Below are 15,392 nucleotides of genomic sequence, written 5' to 3'. Positions count from 1 at the left end.
GCCAATTCGGCTTGGCAAAATAACTTAATTACCACACAATAAACCCCCCTTTTATTGCATGTAAGTCACCCCTTAATGTAGGCACTTTAAAGCCGATAGGGTAGAGTACATTGTAATTAAAAGGTTGGACATGTACTTTTAAGTCTTGGTAGTGAAAAACTCAAAAATATGTTTTTCTCTACTGTGATGCCCACCTCTCCCATAGTATAACTGTTAGACCTGTGATGTGTTAGACCTGTCAGCCTTAGGGTGGACTTCCCCCAGATGTTTTGCCTGCTTGCCTCCAATATTGCTGACTTCTTTTTGTTGGCCTTAGGACTCTGAGGACTTTGCCACTGCCAACCAGTGCTAAAGTGCATGAGCTTCTCATCTAAAACATTGTTTGATTGACGTATCCACAATCGGCATATTTATTTTACCTATACGTCCCTACTAGAGTGCACTGCATGTGCCTGGGGCCTGTAAATCAAATGCTACTAGTGGGCATGCACAACCGATTGTGCCACCCGCACAAGTAGCACGTTAGACATATCTCAGGCCTGCCACTGCAGAGCCTCTGTGTGCAATTTATATTGCCATGTTGACTTGCCATTTAAAACCCCTTGCCAAACCTTAAACTCCACTTTTATTATATATAAGTTACCCTAAGGTGGGCCCTAGGTAGCCCACAGGGCAGGATGCTATTAAATTAAAAGGTAGGACAAGTAATTGAAAGTGTTACTTGTTACGTTTTACATGTCCTGGTGAAGAAAAACTCGCAGATTTGTTTTTCAATTCTATGTGGAGTAGGTCTGTCATGTTTGATATCACTGGAATGGTAATGGTAAATCCTCTTTACTGGTAAAGTAAAATTTATCATTATTCTTTTAAAAATGCCCCTTAAGAAAGATGGCATTTCTCTGCTCTTAGCCCTGAATGCCTGCAGCCTCTCAGCAATGCATGTTTGGGGTGGGTGAGAGCTGGACTTTGGGCATTACCTCTAGACAGCCTCACACAAAGGGAGATTAGGTGTGACTCATTGGCTATCCACATTCTGATGGGTCATACTGGGCAGGATGGGAGGGAGGAGCTGACACTTACATCTGAATAGGCTGTGTCCTGTGCCCACACAAAAGGCTGCATACCCCCCCCCTGCAGAGAGTCTGGAGCTAGAGTTGGGAAGAAGGACAGCTATGCACTTCAAACCCCTTCTTTGAAGTCACCCCCACTTCAAAGGCACAACTGGGTATAAGTACTGGGTCTCTGACCCCACCAAATCTGTACACTACTGGACCTGTGAAGATTTCTTCCAGGAGGAAGGACAGCTGAGCTGCTACAAGGACTGCCACTCTGGTGGACTACTGCTCTGGAAGAGCTGCTTTTCTGCTGTGTTGCTCTGCTGCCTGCCACCCTAAGCCCTGATTGAGCGAGGACTGAACCCATCTAACTTGAACCCAGAGTGTCTTGTCCCCTGTTCTAAGTCTCAAGGACATCATAGACTTCTTGTCAACCTGCAACAGCACCTGGACTTTTCTTGCTGCAATTCTTGCCCTGCCAAGTGGTGTCAATCCAGTCCTGGGCACTTGGAAGTGGATATAATGTCCTGCCACTGCTAGAATCCATGAATCGATGACTTGCACCAAGCGCATCTTCCCTGACACATTCGTCACTGCCGCATGAACATCGCAATGCGGACTGTGTGGCATATCATAAACTAAAATATTGGGAGGCAATTAAAATCTATCAAGCCGGAATTAAAGCAGCACAAGCTTCCTTTTTCGAGGAAAAAATTAATCTAGCATCTAACTCCCCTAAGAAAATCTTGTTTATTGCTAAAACCCTTTTAACACTGCCCCAGCAACAAACAACCACGGACGGTGCCCTCGCCCGCTGTAACAACCTGGCTGAGTTTTTCCACCAGAAAATACAAAATATATACTCAACATTCCCTCTTACAGACAGTCATAAAAATGTAGCTCCTATCACTGCCCCAGCCTATTGTACCCAGGCAGTGCTGGAGCAAATCCCTCTATTGGACCTTAAAACATTAGAAGTCATCATGGCTTGTGTTAAATCAGGTTCCCCCAGGGACCCCGCACCTCCCCACGCTCTGACCTCAGTCACTGGAAACATCCGTCCAGTAATTCTTGATTTGATCAATGTTTCCATCTCCACTGGAGTGGTCCACCCCTGCATGGAAATGCGCAATGGTGAAGGCTCTTCTAAAAAGAACTAACCTTGATCAGGATAATTTGGGAATTACCGCCCCATCTCTCCCATCCCCATGCTCAGTAAGCACCTAGAGAAGCACGTCAATAAAGTTTAAGTAGAGTTTTTACAATCCAACAATCAACTTCACCCTTCGCAGACAGGCTTCCGCCCCCAACATGCGACTGAAACCGCCCTTTAAGAAGTGACTGAGGAGTCCAGGAGAATTCTGGATCAAGGTGGCATGGCGGCTATCATCCTCCTGGACCTCAGTGCTGCATTTGACACTGTCAACTATGACACGCTGATCCTTAGACTTAGGATTCTGGGAGTGACAGGTGGTGTCATTACATGGATGCAGTCCTTCCTAGAAGAACGATCCTTTCAGGTCTTTGAAGGAGACATCATCTCCAAACGTATGTCCCTCAGTTGTGGTGTGCCCCAGGGATCTTCCCTGAGCCCCACACTGTTTAATGTCTACATGAGTCCATTGGCACAGATAGTCCATCGCAGTGGCATTAAACCATCCCGAAAAGTCATCTGACGGCCTAGGAAGTTGCCCAGAGGAGGTAGCCAAATGGATGGAGCTCTCTTGCCTAAAACTCAATGGGGACAAGACAGAGCTTATGCTCCTTGGTAACTCACCATCTTTTAACTCAGAGCTGCTTCGGCCCAACTGTCTTGGCCCTGTTCCAGAACCAAAAAAACAGATTAAAAGCTTAGGCATCTGGCTGGACCGCTCTCTGAGTTTTGATTACCAGGCGGCAAAATTATTGGTCACTTGTTATGGCCTGCTTAGGATGCTCTGCAAAATACTCCCTTTCCTCACATTCCAGGCAAGAAGAATTATGGTCCAGGCTTTAACGCCCTCTATTTAGGAGCCCCCCAATCCACAATCTCCAAACTCCAGATCCTCCAAAATTGTGCAGCTCGCCTGCTCCTCCAGATCCTTTACCGGCTATCTGCAAAATCTAACTGAGGAGCCTTCACTGGCTGCCTTTTAGGGAGAGAATCAAATTTAAGGCTATGTGTATCACAAATAAGTCCTTTTGGGGGAATGGACCCACAATCAGTCGATCCATGATCACCCCATACCGCCCAAGCAGAAACCTCCGCTCGGCGTCCCTCTCTCTTGCCATGCTCCCAAAAATAAAGAGAGCTAGATGAGGCAGATGCTCTTTTTCTTACAACTCCGCTAAGATATGGAACGCTCCCCCCCACATACAGGGGGAGCCTAACCTGCTGCCCTTCCGGAAACTCCTCCAAACTTGGTTTTTCCAAAATTCCACTTAACCATAGGCCTTCTCTGTCCACGTCCGACTTCAGCGCTGGGATGCCTCAGGGTAGCTATTGCGCTTTATAAATGCTATTTCATTCATTCATTCATCGTCACCAGTTATTGACGCATCTCTGACTTTGTGCAACTTGGCACCTACGCATTGCCTTCAATCCCTCACTTTGACGATGACACATCACCTTTTGCTTCCCGCATCTTGGCTCTGTCGACGATGCATCTAAGTTACTTTTTAGTGGGCCAAGGCTAACCTCTGTATCTGATACCGGCTCCATCGCAGTCATCCTGAACATTTGAATTTACCCCGGTCTAGTGCTACCAGATAGCCCAGGTTGGCGCTTTAAGATTTTAAGCACTACAATTCAATTTACTCTTTAAAAATTCATAACTCTAGCTATGCTAATTGGGTTATTATCATTTTGGTCTTGTTTTGTTCAGAAGAATATAAGCTATTCTTCTAAACTGGTGTGGTGTCTGTTTGTGGTGTTTTCCCAGTGTTACTATTTGAAGAGTTATACAAATACTTTACACACTGCCTCATAAGTTATGCCTGCCTGCTCTGTACCAAGCTACTATAGCAGTGCTTTCCAAACTTTTCATGTTGGTGACACACTTTTTAGACATGCATCATTTCTCGACACAGTAATTGAGTACTACTAGCAAAATATAAAAATAATAACATACATACATTTCCAAGACTGCTGTCATTTAGGAGTAACAATATGTAAATATGTGCAAGAATTAAAATATTTGAATATAACCAGTAACACTTACTATTTTAATGAGACCTATGAGGTTGATAGTGAGCATGTGGCGCTGCAGGAGCCATGTCACTGGCAATGCTGCTGTCACCTCCCCCTGTGTAAGCTTGAATAGATCTGCGGGTGGCAGCAGCAGCGAGCGCTGCAGGAGCCACGAGCATGTGGAGCTGCGTCACTGGCGATGCTGCTGTCACCTCCCTCCTTTGTAGACTTGAATAGGTCTGCGGGTGGCAGCAGCAGCAAGCGCTGCAGGAGCCACGAGCATGTGGAGCTGTGTCACTGGCGAGGCTGCTGTCACCTCCATCCTTTGTAGACTTGAATAGGTCTGCGGGTGGCAGCAGCAGCGAGTGCTGCAGGAGCCACATCACTGGCGATGCTGCTGTCACCTCCCCACTGTGTAAGCTTGAATAGGTCTGCAGGTGGCAGCAGCAGTGAGCGCTGCAGGAGCCACGAGCATGTGGAGCTGCATCACTGGCGATGCTGCTGTCACCTACCTCCTTTGTAGACTTGAATAGGTCTGCGGGTGGCAGCAGCAGCAAGCGATGCAGGAGCCACGAGCATGTGGAGCTACGTCACTGGCGTTGCTGCTGTCGCCCCCCAACCTGCGTAAACTTGAAAGGGTCTGCAGGGGGCAGGAGTCTGTGGGGGGCGCAGCAGTGAGAGCTGCTGCATTCCTTACTCACTGCCGTAGGTTCCACGGGTCTGCGGGAGGGCAGCAGCAGTGAGGGCCGGATGGCCGCTGGTGATGGTGCTGCCAGCCTCCCCCTGCCCTCGATTGAATGGGACTGTGGGGGTGGCTCAGAGCACTGCACTGCAGGAGCCACCGGAAGTCTACTCTCCACCACTGTCTCTGCCGGATGCTTCAATGGGTCTGCAGGAGGGTGGCTGCGAGCAGCAGCGGTGCTCCGACTCCAATCATGGCTTGCTGTCCACCACAGGAGACTCCTCCTCCTCCGCAGGAACAGGTAATGCATCAGTGGCATGCCCAGTACCGTCCTGCATGATGCCTAGACCGCGTTGCCTAGACTCATTGTGTGACACACCTACAGACAGCAGCTGACACACTAACGTGTCGCAACACACAGTTTGGAGTTTGGAAAGCACTGCACTAGAGAGTGAGCACAGGTTTATGTATAGTGTGTGTCTGACTAGGATTGTGGTTCCTGCTTGGACAAGGTGCATACCTCTGCCAAACAGAAGACCAATTTCTAACAATAACATTGAGTTTCCTTCTAACCTTTAAACGTGCTAACTTTTGATTGGAGCTGGTAGGAAATTTGTGCCGCTTCAGGGAAGAGCAATCTAGGTACTACGGTTGAGACTACTCCCTTGGCGAAAGTTTGACAACTGGCAAGCATCTTCTCCTTCCAAGCAATGGGGCCTTGTTATGAAACTTAGTAAGGTTTTGCTTCATTGGTCAGGATGGAGAGCTTGATGCCCCTTTTACGCCGCACACCCCTATAGTTAAAAGAGGTTTGGTAGGGATGTCTAGGAGTCCTGAAGAAGGCCAAGTGACCCATTGGGCAGTTTTTAGTTCATCCACATTATGTTGACATATGAGAGATGCAGGAATCATTGGATTTCCACTTTAACATACAGTTGAATTGTTTTTAATCATGGTATGGGACCTGTTGAATAAAGACATTCAGGGTACTCCCATAACCATTTTCACCCTGAATTGGACCTCCGTAATAGTTCAGATAGTTGTATATTTATGAGCTCTCAGATTCGGTTGAGCCCACTAAGGTGGCAGTGTCTCCTAACTAGGTGAGAAGAGGCACCAATGATGAAGCATGCCACCATTGAGTGGGTGAGGTGTTACTTCTCATCATCTTTAATGATCATGTAGGGTAGATCTTTTGACAGAATCAAAATTAGTCCCTCAGGACTGCTCATCTGCCTGGAGCCTTATAACCCTCAGAGGCATGCCCTGCTGCTTGAGCCCTGTTCCACCTCTTGATCCCAGGACTACCAGGGTGACTCAGACATTTGTCCACAAATTTTCTTCTAAGTCTGACCCTCGCTTCTGTGACCATATGTTTCAACTTTGACCCGGTCTCACATGACTAGATGTATGTGGCTGGTGCTTTGATCTTTTAGGCACTAGTTTTTATCTTAAATTTAAAAAAAATCATAACTCTAGTACTACTGATTGGATTTTTGTCATTTTGGTATCAAATAATTTATTACATTTTACTCTATTTTTCTAAATTGGTGTCGGATATTCTTTTCTGGTGTATTTTCACTTTATTACTGTTTGTCTGCTGCATAAATACTTTACACATTGCCTCTAAATTAAGCCTGAAAGCTTTTGTGCCAAGGTACCAGAGAGTCAAGCACAGGTTAATGTAGTGACTTTAGTGGTTAATCCTGACAGGAATTGTGACTGTTGCTTGAAAAGGGTTTACAACCCACTGAATCAACAACCTACGTTTTCACAATAAGCTACATTTTAAAGCGTTTCTCTATGGGACCACAATAGTTTTAATGGTAGTCTCACAGACCAGAGGACATTTGACAGCCATGCGTCACAATTGCAATGGCATCAGATTCTCCTAAATGGGCCAATTACATCTTTGCCATTGGGAAGACATTATACCTTCACCCTATAAATGGGGTAGCAGTGCACAGAAGAGAGCGATGATTCTCTAGATTTTTTTGTTTTAGGTGGTTATTAACTGCTTTTTTGTCAATCAGCCAGGGGATATCTGCTGGTTTCCCAAAACAACTTTGGATATAAAGAACATATGATATGTGGCTTTACCATTCTATTTATTTTCCTGTCTGTCTGCAACTGCACCCGTCAGATGCGTGTGTACAGATGCAGACAGGCCCAGAAGCAGTGTCAGCGATGTTTTCCCCTTAATTTTTCCCCTCTCTGTTTTGCTGAATTAACAACTCTTTACACTTACCCCTGGCAACCAGTAGTAACGTGTCAGTGTTCCCCCTTTACAAATATCAAAATGGGCTTATCCCTAATTGGCAGATTTAACCTCCTATAAGGTGAAGATTTACACCCATGGCATGGAAAGTTAAATGTCACTAGTGGATTGCAGCACTGAACGTGCTATCTATTTTAGTGACACAGAAAACATGGCTTTAGACCTACCTTGACACTAAGTCAGATATAAATTCCCTTTGGGATTTCTCAAAAGCATACCATTGTATTTGCACACCACATTCAAACAGTCAAACAATCCCCACTAAATATAGCAGTGGCCAAAAAACTAATAAATATATGTTTATTCAATAGGTCCTTCAATAAATTTTAAAAATATTAAAATGTACAAAATAAGCAATACAGCAAATACTAATACCACACTACCATATGTTGAACCTGTTATGATCATTGGGTTGGTGGATGTGTCTATTACTTTGCACTTTGATATTATTTGCATTTTTCCATATCATGTGTAGTAGGAGATTTTAAACTAATATGTGGTATTAGTATTTGCTGTATTGCATCGTCTATCTCCAATTATGTTGTCTCTGATGGAAGAAAACCAACACCTAGGGGGCGATTCCGATCCTGTAAAAAGGCCCTACGAATTGCCGTATGGAGCGTTTTCTCCATACGACTCGCACCCGGTTAACTGTCCCTACAACCTAGGAAGTGCGATTCGTACAGAAAACCTATTTCCGTACGAATCGTACAAAAGACCGTACGTGGACAAAATACCTACGATTCTGATCCGGAACAGCTTGTACGCGACGTCCGGACGTATTCAGGCAGCGGTTTCCGGCCCAGCAAGTACGATTCGTCCCTACGTCACTCCGTACGGCTCTTTTTTTACGGGAATCAAACACAGCCGGAAAAGCAGAGTTCGACGCAAACCGCTACGCAACGGAGCCCCGGTACGCGACGTACATGCCATGAACCCCATCGTACGTGTCATCCCGGTCCTCTTGGCCTACGACCTGGTGCACCGCACCCGACGCACACGCCGCAGACGGTGAGAACAACACCCAGGGGCCAGGGGGGGTGAGGGGCACGAAACATACCCCATACTCAAACCCAAACCTATAATATGGAGGCCATAGATTACCAAAAGGGTCTGGTCACTTTGGGGGGCGTGTCCAGCAACCCCTGCGTACCGCAACAATGGAAGTGGACGTGTACGGTGCGTACCACATGTACCCCTACGGCACCATTACAACAGTGGCATGGACAGTACCCACGCATGAATGCATGGGTATGGTGCATACCACACATACCCCTACAGCACCATGACAACTCAGGCATGAATGCGTGGGTACGGTGCATACCACACGTACCCCTATGGCACCATGACAACTCAGGTACGGACCTACCCTGGGTACGGTGCGTACCACACATACCCCTACGGCACCATTACAACTCAGGTACAGACCGTACCCATGCATGAATGCGTGGGTATGGTGTGTACCACACGTACCCCAACGGCACCATGCCAACTCAGGTACGGACCGTACACACGCATGAATGCGTGGGTACGGTGCGTACCACACGTACCCCTATGGCAACTCAGGTACGGACCGTACCCACGCATGAATGCGTGGGTATGGTGCATACCACACGTACCCCAATGGCACCATGCCAACTCAGGTACGGACCGTACACACGCATGAATGTGTGGGTACGGTGCGTACCACACGTACCCCTATGGCAACTCAGGTACGGACCGTACCCACGCATGAATGCGTGGGTATGGTGCATACCACAGGTACCCCTATGGCACCATGAAAACTCAGGTACGGACCATACCCTGGGTATGGTGCGTAGCACACGTACCCCTACGGCACCATAACAACTCAGGTACGGACCGTACCCACGCATGAATGCGTGGGTAAGGTGCGTACCACACATACCCCAACGGCACCATGCAAACTCAGGTACAGACCGTACCCACGCATGAATGCATGGGTACGGTGCGTACCACATGTACCCCTACGGCACCATGACAACTCAGGTACAGACCGTACCCACGCATGAATGCATGGGTACGGTGCGTACCACACGTACCCCGTTACGGCAGCAGTAAATTTGGGATAGGATGCGTACACACGCCAGGAATGTGGGCCTAGAGGACTGGCCCAGCATGTTACCTTCATATTGGTGTGTGTGTAGGTCCAGGCCAGCAGTGTACAGCCCCAAGGGGGTGCGTGGGTGGGTGCATATGACTCCCAGCAGCGTCCAGACATATGAGGGGTGGGTGCAGAGGACTCCCAGCAGTGGACAGACATATGAGGGGTGGGTGCAGAGGACTCCCAGCAGTGGACAGACATATGAGGGGTGGGTGCCTATCACTCCCAGCAGTGCCCAGACATATGAGGGTGGGTGCAGAGGACTCCCAGCAGTGGACAGACATATGAGGGGTGGGTGCCTATCACTCGCAGCAGTGTCCAGACATATCAGGGGTGGGTGCAGAGGACTCTCAGCAGTGGACAGAGACATGGGGGTGGGTGCAGAGGACCCCCAGCAGTGCCCAGACATATGAGGGGTGGGTGCCTATCACTTCCAGCAGTGGACAGACATATGAGGGGTGGGTGCCTATCACTCCCAGCAGTGCCCAGACATATGAGGGGTGGGTGCAGTGGACCCCCAGCAGTGCCCAGATATATGAGGGGTGGGTTGCCCAGACATATGAGGGGTGGGTACAGAGGACTCCCAACAGTGGACAGACATATGAGGGGTAGGTGCAGAGGACTCCCAGCAGTGGACAGACATATGAGGGGTGGGCGCCTATCACTCCCAGCAGTGCCCAGACATATGAGGGGTGGGCGCCTATCACTCCCAGCAGTTGTCAGAAATATGAGGGGTGGGTGCCTACTGCCTATCACTCCCAGCAGTGCCCAGACATATGAGGGGTGGGTGTCTATCACTCCCAGCAATGCCCAGACATATGAGGGGTGGGTGCCTATTACTCCCAGCAGTGGACAGACATATGAGGGGTAGGTGCAGAGGACTCCCAGCAGTGGACAGACATATGAGGGGTGGGTGCCTATCACTCCCAGCAGTGCCCAGACATATGAGGGGTGGGCGCCTATCACTCCCAGCAGTTGTCAGAAATATGAGGGGTGGGTGCCTACTGCCTATCACTCCCAGCAGTGCCCAGACATATGAGGGGTGGGTGTCTATCACTCCCAGCAATGCCCAGACATATGAGGGGTGGGTGCCTATCACTCCCAGCAGTGGACAGACATATGAGGGGTGAGTGCAGAGAACTCCCAGCAGTGGACAGACATATGTGGGGTGGGTGCATATGACTCCCAGCAGCGTCCAGACATATGAGGGGTGGGTGCATATCACTACCAGCAGTGGACAGACATATGAGGGGTGGGTGCCTATCACTCCCAGCAGTGCCCAGACATATGAGGGGTGGGTGCTGAGGACTCCCAGCAGTGGACAGACATATGCGGGGTGGGTGCATATCACTACCAGCAGCGTCCAGACATATGAGGGGTGGGTGCATATCACTACCAGCAGTGGACAGACATATGAGGGGTGGGTGCAGAGGACTCCCAGCAGTGGACAGACATATGTGGGGTGGGTGCATATGACTACCAGCAGCGTCCAGACATATGAGGGGTGGGTGCATATCACTACCAGCAGTGGACAGACATATGAGGGGTGGGTGCATATCACTACCAGCAGTGGACAGACATATGAGGGGTGGGTGCAGAGGACTCCCAGCAGTGGACAGACATATGCGGGGTGGGTGCATATCACTTCCAGCAGCGTCCAGACATATAAGGGGTGGGTGCAGAGGACTCCCAGCAGCGTCCAGACATATGAGGGGTGGGTGCATATCACTACCAGCAGTGGACAGACATATGAGGGGTGGGTGCATATGACTCCCATCAGCGTCCAGACATGTGAGGGGTGTGTGCATATCACTACCAGCAGTGGACGACATATGAGGGGTGGGTGCATATGACTCCCAGCAGCGTCCAGACTTATGAGGGGTGGGTACATATCATTACCAGCAGAGGACAGACATATGTGGGGTGGGTGCATATCACTACCAGCAGCTTCCAGACATATGAGGGGTGGGAGCATATCACTACCAGCAGTGGACAGACATATGAGGGGTGGGTGCAGAGGACTCCCAGCAGTGGACAGACATATGTGGGGTGGGTGCATATAACTACCAGCAGCGTCCAGACATATGAGGGGTGGGTGCAGAGGACTCCCAGCAGCGTCCAGACATATGAGGGGTGGGTGCATATTACTACCAGCAGTGGACAGACATATGAGGGGCGGGTGCAAATGACTCCCAGCAGCGTCCACACATATGAGGGGTAGGTGCATATCACTACCAGCAGTGGACAGACATATGAGGGGTGGGTGCAGAGGACTCCCAGCAGTGGACAGACATATGCGGGGTGGGTGCATATGACTCCCAGCAGCGTCCAGACATATGAGGGGCGGGTGCATATCACTACCAGCAGTGTCCAGACATATGAGGGGTGGGTGCATATGACTCCCAGCAGCGTCCAGACATATGAGGGGTGGGTGCATATCACTGCCAGCAGCGTCCAGACATATGAGGGGTGGGTGTCGATCACTACCAGCAGTGGACAGACATATGAGGAGTGGGTGCAGAGGACTCCCAGCAGTGGACAGACATATGCGGGGTGGGTGCATATCACTACCAGCAGCGTCCAGACATATGAGGGGTGGGTGCATATGACTCCCAGCAGTGGACAGACATATGCGGGGTGGGTGCATATCACTACCAGCAGTGGACAGACATATGAGGGGTGGGTGCATATGACTCCCAGCAGCGTCCAGACATATGAGGGGTGGGTGCATATCACTACCAGCAGTGGACAGACATATGAGGGGTGGGTGCATATGACTCCCAGCATCCTCCAGACATATGAGGGGTGGGTGCCTATCACTACCAGCAGTGGACAGACATATGAGGGGTGGGTGCAGAGGACTCCCAGCAGTGGACAGACATATGTGGGGTGGGTGCATATGACTACCAGCAGCGTCCAGACATATGAGGGGTGGGTGCATATCACTACCAGCAGTGGACAGACATATGAGGGGTGGGTGCATATCACTACCAGCAGTGGACAGACATATGAGGGGTGGGTGCAGAGGACTCCCAGCAGTGGACAGACATATGCGGGGTGGGTGCATATCACTTCCAGCAGCGTCCAGACATATAAGGGGTGGGTGCAGAGGACTCCCAGCAGCGTCCAGACATATGAGGGGTGGGTGCATATCACTACCAGCAGTGGACAGACATATGAGGGGTGGGTGCATATGACTCCCATCAGCGTCCAGACATGTGAGGGGTGTGTGCATATCACTACCAGCAGTGGACGACATATGAGGGGTGGGTGCATATGACTCCCAGCAGCGTCCAGACTTATGAGGGGTGGGTACATATCATTACCAGCAGAGGACAGACATATGTGGGGTGGGTGCATATCACTACCAGCAGCTTCCAGACATATGAGGGGTGGGAGCATATCACTACCAGCAGTGGACAGACATATGAGGGGTGGGTGCAGAGGACTCCCAGCAGTGGACAGACATATGTGGGGTGGGTGCATATAACTACCAGCAGCGTCCAGACATATGAGGGGTGGGTGCAGAGGACTCCCAGCAGCGTCCAGACATATGAGGGGTGGGTGCATATTACTACCAGCAGTGGACAGACATATGAGGGGCGGGTGCAAATGACTCCCAGCAGCGTCCACACATATGAGGGGTAGGTGCATATCACTACCAGCAGTGGACAGACATATGAGGGGTGGGTGCAGAGGACTCCCAGCAGTGGACAGACATATGCGGGGTGGGTGCATATGACTCCCAGCAGCGTCCAGACATATGAGGGGCGGGTGCATATCACTACCAGCAGTGTCCAGACATATGAGGGGTGGGTGCATATGACTCCCAGCAGCGTCCAGACATATGAGGGGTGGGTGCATATCACTGCCAGCAGCGTCCAGACATATGAGGGGTGGGTGTCGATCACTACCAGCAGTGGACAGACATATGAGGAGTGGGTGCAGAGGACTCCCAGCAGTGGACAGACATATGCGGGGTGGGTGCATATCACTACCAGCAGCGTCCAGACATATGAGGGGTGGGTGCATATGACTCCCAGCAGTGGACAGACATATGCGGGGTGGGTGCATATCACTACCAGCAGTGGACAGACATATGAGGGGTGGGTGCATATGACTCCCAGCAGCGTCCAGACATATGAGGGGTGGGTGCATATCACTACCAGCAGTGGACAGACATATGAGGGGTGGGTGCATATGACTCCCAGCATCCTCCAGACATATGAGGGGTGGGTGCCTATCACTACCAGCAGTGGACAGACATATGAGGGGTGGGTGCATATCACTACCAGCAGTGGACAGACATATGAGGGTTGGGTGCAGAGGACTCCCAGCAGTGGACAGACATATGAGGGGTGGGGGCATATCACTACCAGCAGTGGACAGACATATGAGAGGTGGGTGCATATCACTACCAGCAGTGGACAGACATATGAGGGGTGTGTGCATATCACTACCAGCAGTGGACAGACATATGAGGGGTGTGTGCAGAGTACTCCCAGCAGTGTCCCACTCCCAGGAGGATGGATGTCTTTCACACACTGCATTGTTGCAGGGATTCTGCGTATGCACAGAACTATGCGCAGGAGAACAGGACCTCAGAGAATTGTGGTGTAACAGAAACTCCCCTCAGAACCAAGAACCCCTTATCCGACTAGCTTAGTATCCCATTCGTTAACCTAGATCTAGCTAGGTGGTCCCAATGTATAGACAAACCAGAACAAGCGACTTAGATATTTCTCAGGAGTGGTGGGAATCCGAAATACCTGTTCGTATCTATTTGTTAGTCCACAACAGAAGAATACAGACACGGTAAAGTTTAAAGAGTTTATTTTATAAACCTCGCGTCCTAAGATGCAGTGCTTTGGCTAACACTAGCAGACTAACAGTACAGATCAGAACCATAAGCATTGTTATAATACCATACAAAATGAAAGGAGCAATCATACTAATAATGACAGTGGTATACAGCCACACTCCTTTCCCTAGAATCTAATACATCATTATTAGACTAGTAGAAGGTCTCTTAGGTTAACAGGGGGACCCCATACCGTATAGATCAGCTTAGTAGAATCACATCAAAGGATCAGCTAGCTCTCTCATGCATCAGCTCTTCTGTTCGAATGAATGTAAAACCAAACTGTTCTGCAATATTAAAGACGCTTGTCCTTCAGATATTGGCAGCTGTATGTATGATATGTCTAAAAAGTGGTACGATCAATCTAATCACAACACTCTGTACCTTCTAGTGACCCAGACTCGTTCTTTGCATGATGTACAGACCAAGGACACATTTCACTGTTAAGAATGTGAAACAACAGTTTGTTATCCTGTAAGGCAAAGTCGAGTCAGCATTTCTAAAATGAATAACACATACCAACAGTGTTGTGTGCAGCGCAGCAGAAACGACAAGCTGGCTTGCTAACAATTATCTCGGTTATGCTAACTTAGTGTTGTAAATAGGGCGTGGCTTAATCCATCTTACAGCATGACACACCACATGTGGGTGTGAGGACATATAACACATGCATACCCAGCCATGGCGGATGCAGCACAATACACACCCTGATTTCATGCCAACAGACTGTATAGTCATGTAACTGCATACAAAACTAAGATAGCCAAAGGGAACACACACTGTCACTCACATCCCAGGACTGATAGGAATTCTCAAGGTGCTGGTCCAGCCACCAAGATGTTGTCTCTCATGGAAGGAATAGGGTTCAATTCCACCAGATACAATGCCCACAATTGTGAATCAGGTGCCCAAATACCCTGCATAACAAGTACCATTTGTGTGGTAGGCCGTGATTACACACATGCATAGTGCTGAAAAGGGACAATTTGTCCCTGAAGGCATTCCTACATATATATATATGCAGAAGTCCAGGGGTACAAAAGACAAAAAAAACACAAAGCAACAAGGCATACAGAGCCTGAATGATAATGAAACTAAAGCCTAGCCAAAAAGTCCTCAAAAAGAGGACGTAATCCCATCACCCACCGTAGTGGCATGCTTCATCATGTGGGACCTCCTCTTAACCAAACCTGGTTTGGCTAAGGAGCTACTACTCCCAAGCTGA

The sequence above is a fragment of the Triturus cristatus genome, chromosome 2_2 (assembly GCF_964204655.1).
Source record: "Triturus cristatus chromosome 2_2, aTriCri1.1, whole genome shotgun sequence".
NCBI classification, from domain to species: Eukaryota; Metazoa; Chordata; class Amphibia; order Caudata; family Salamandridae; genus Triturus; species Triturus cristatus.
The sequence above is the reverse complement of the archived record's forward strand: the minus strand, read 5'-3'. Positions refer to the sequence as shown.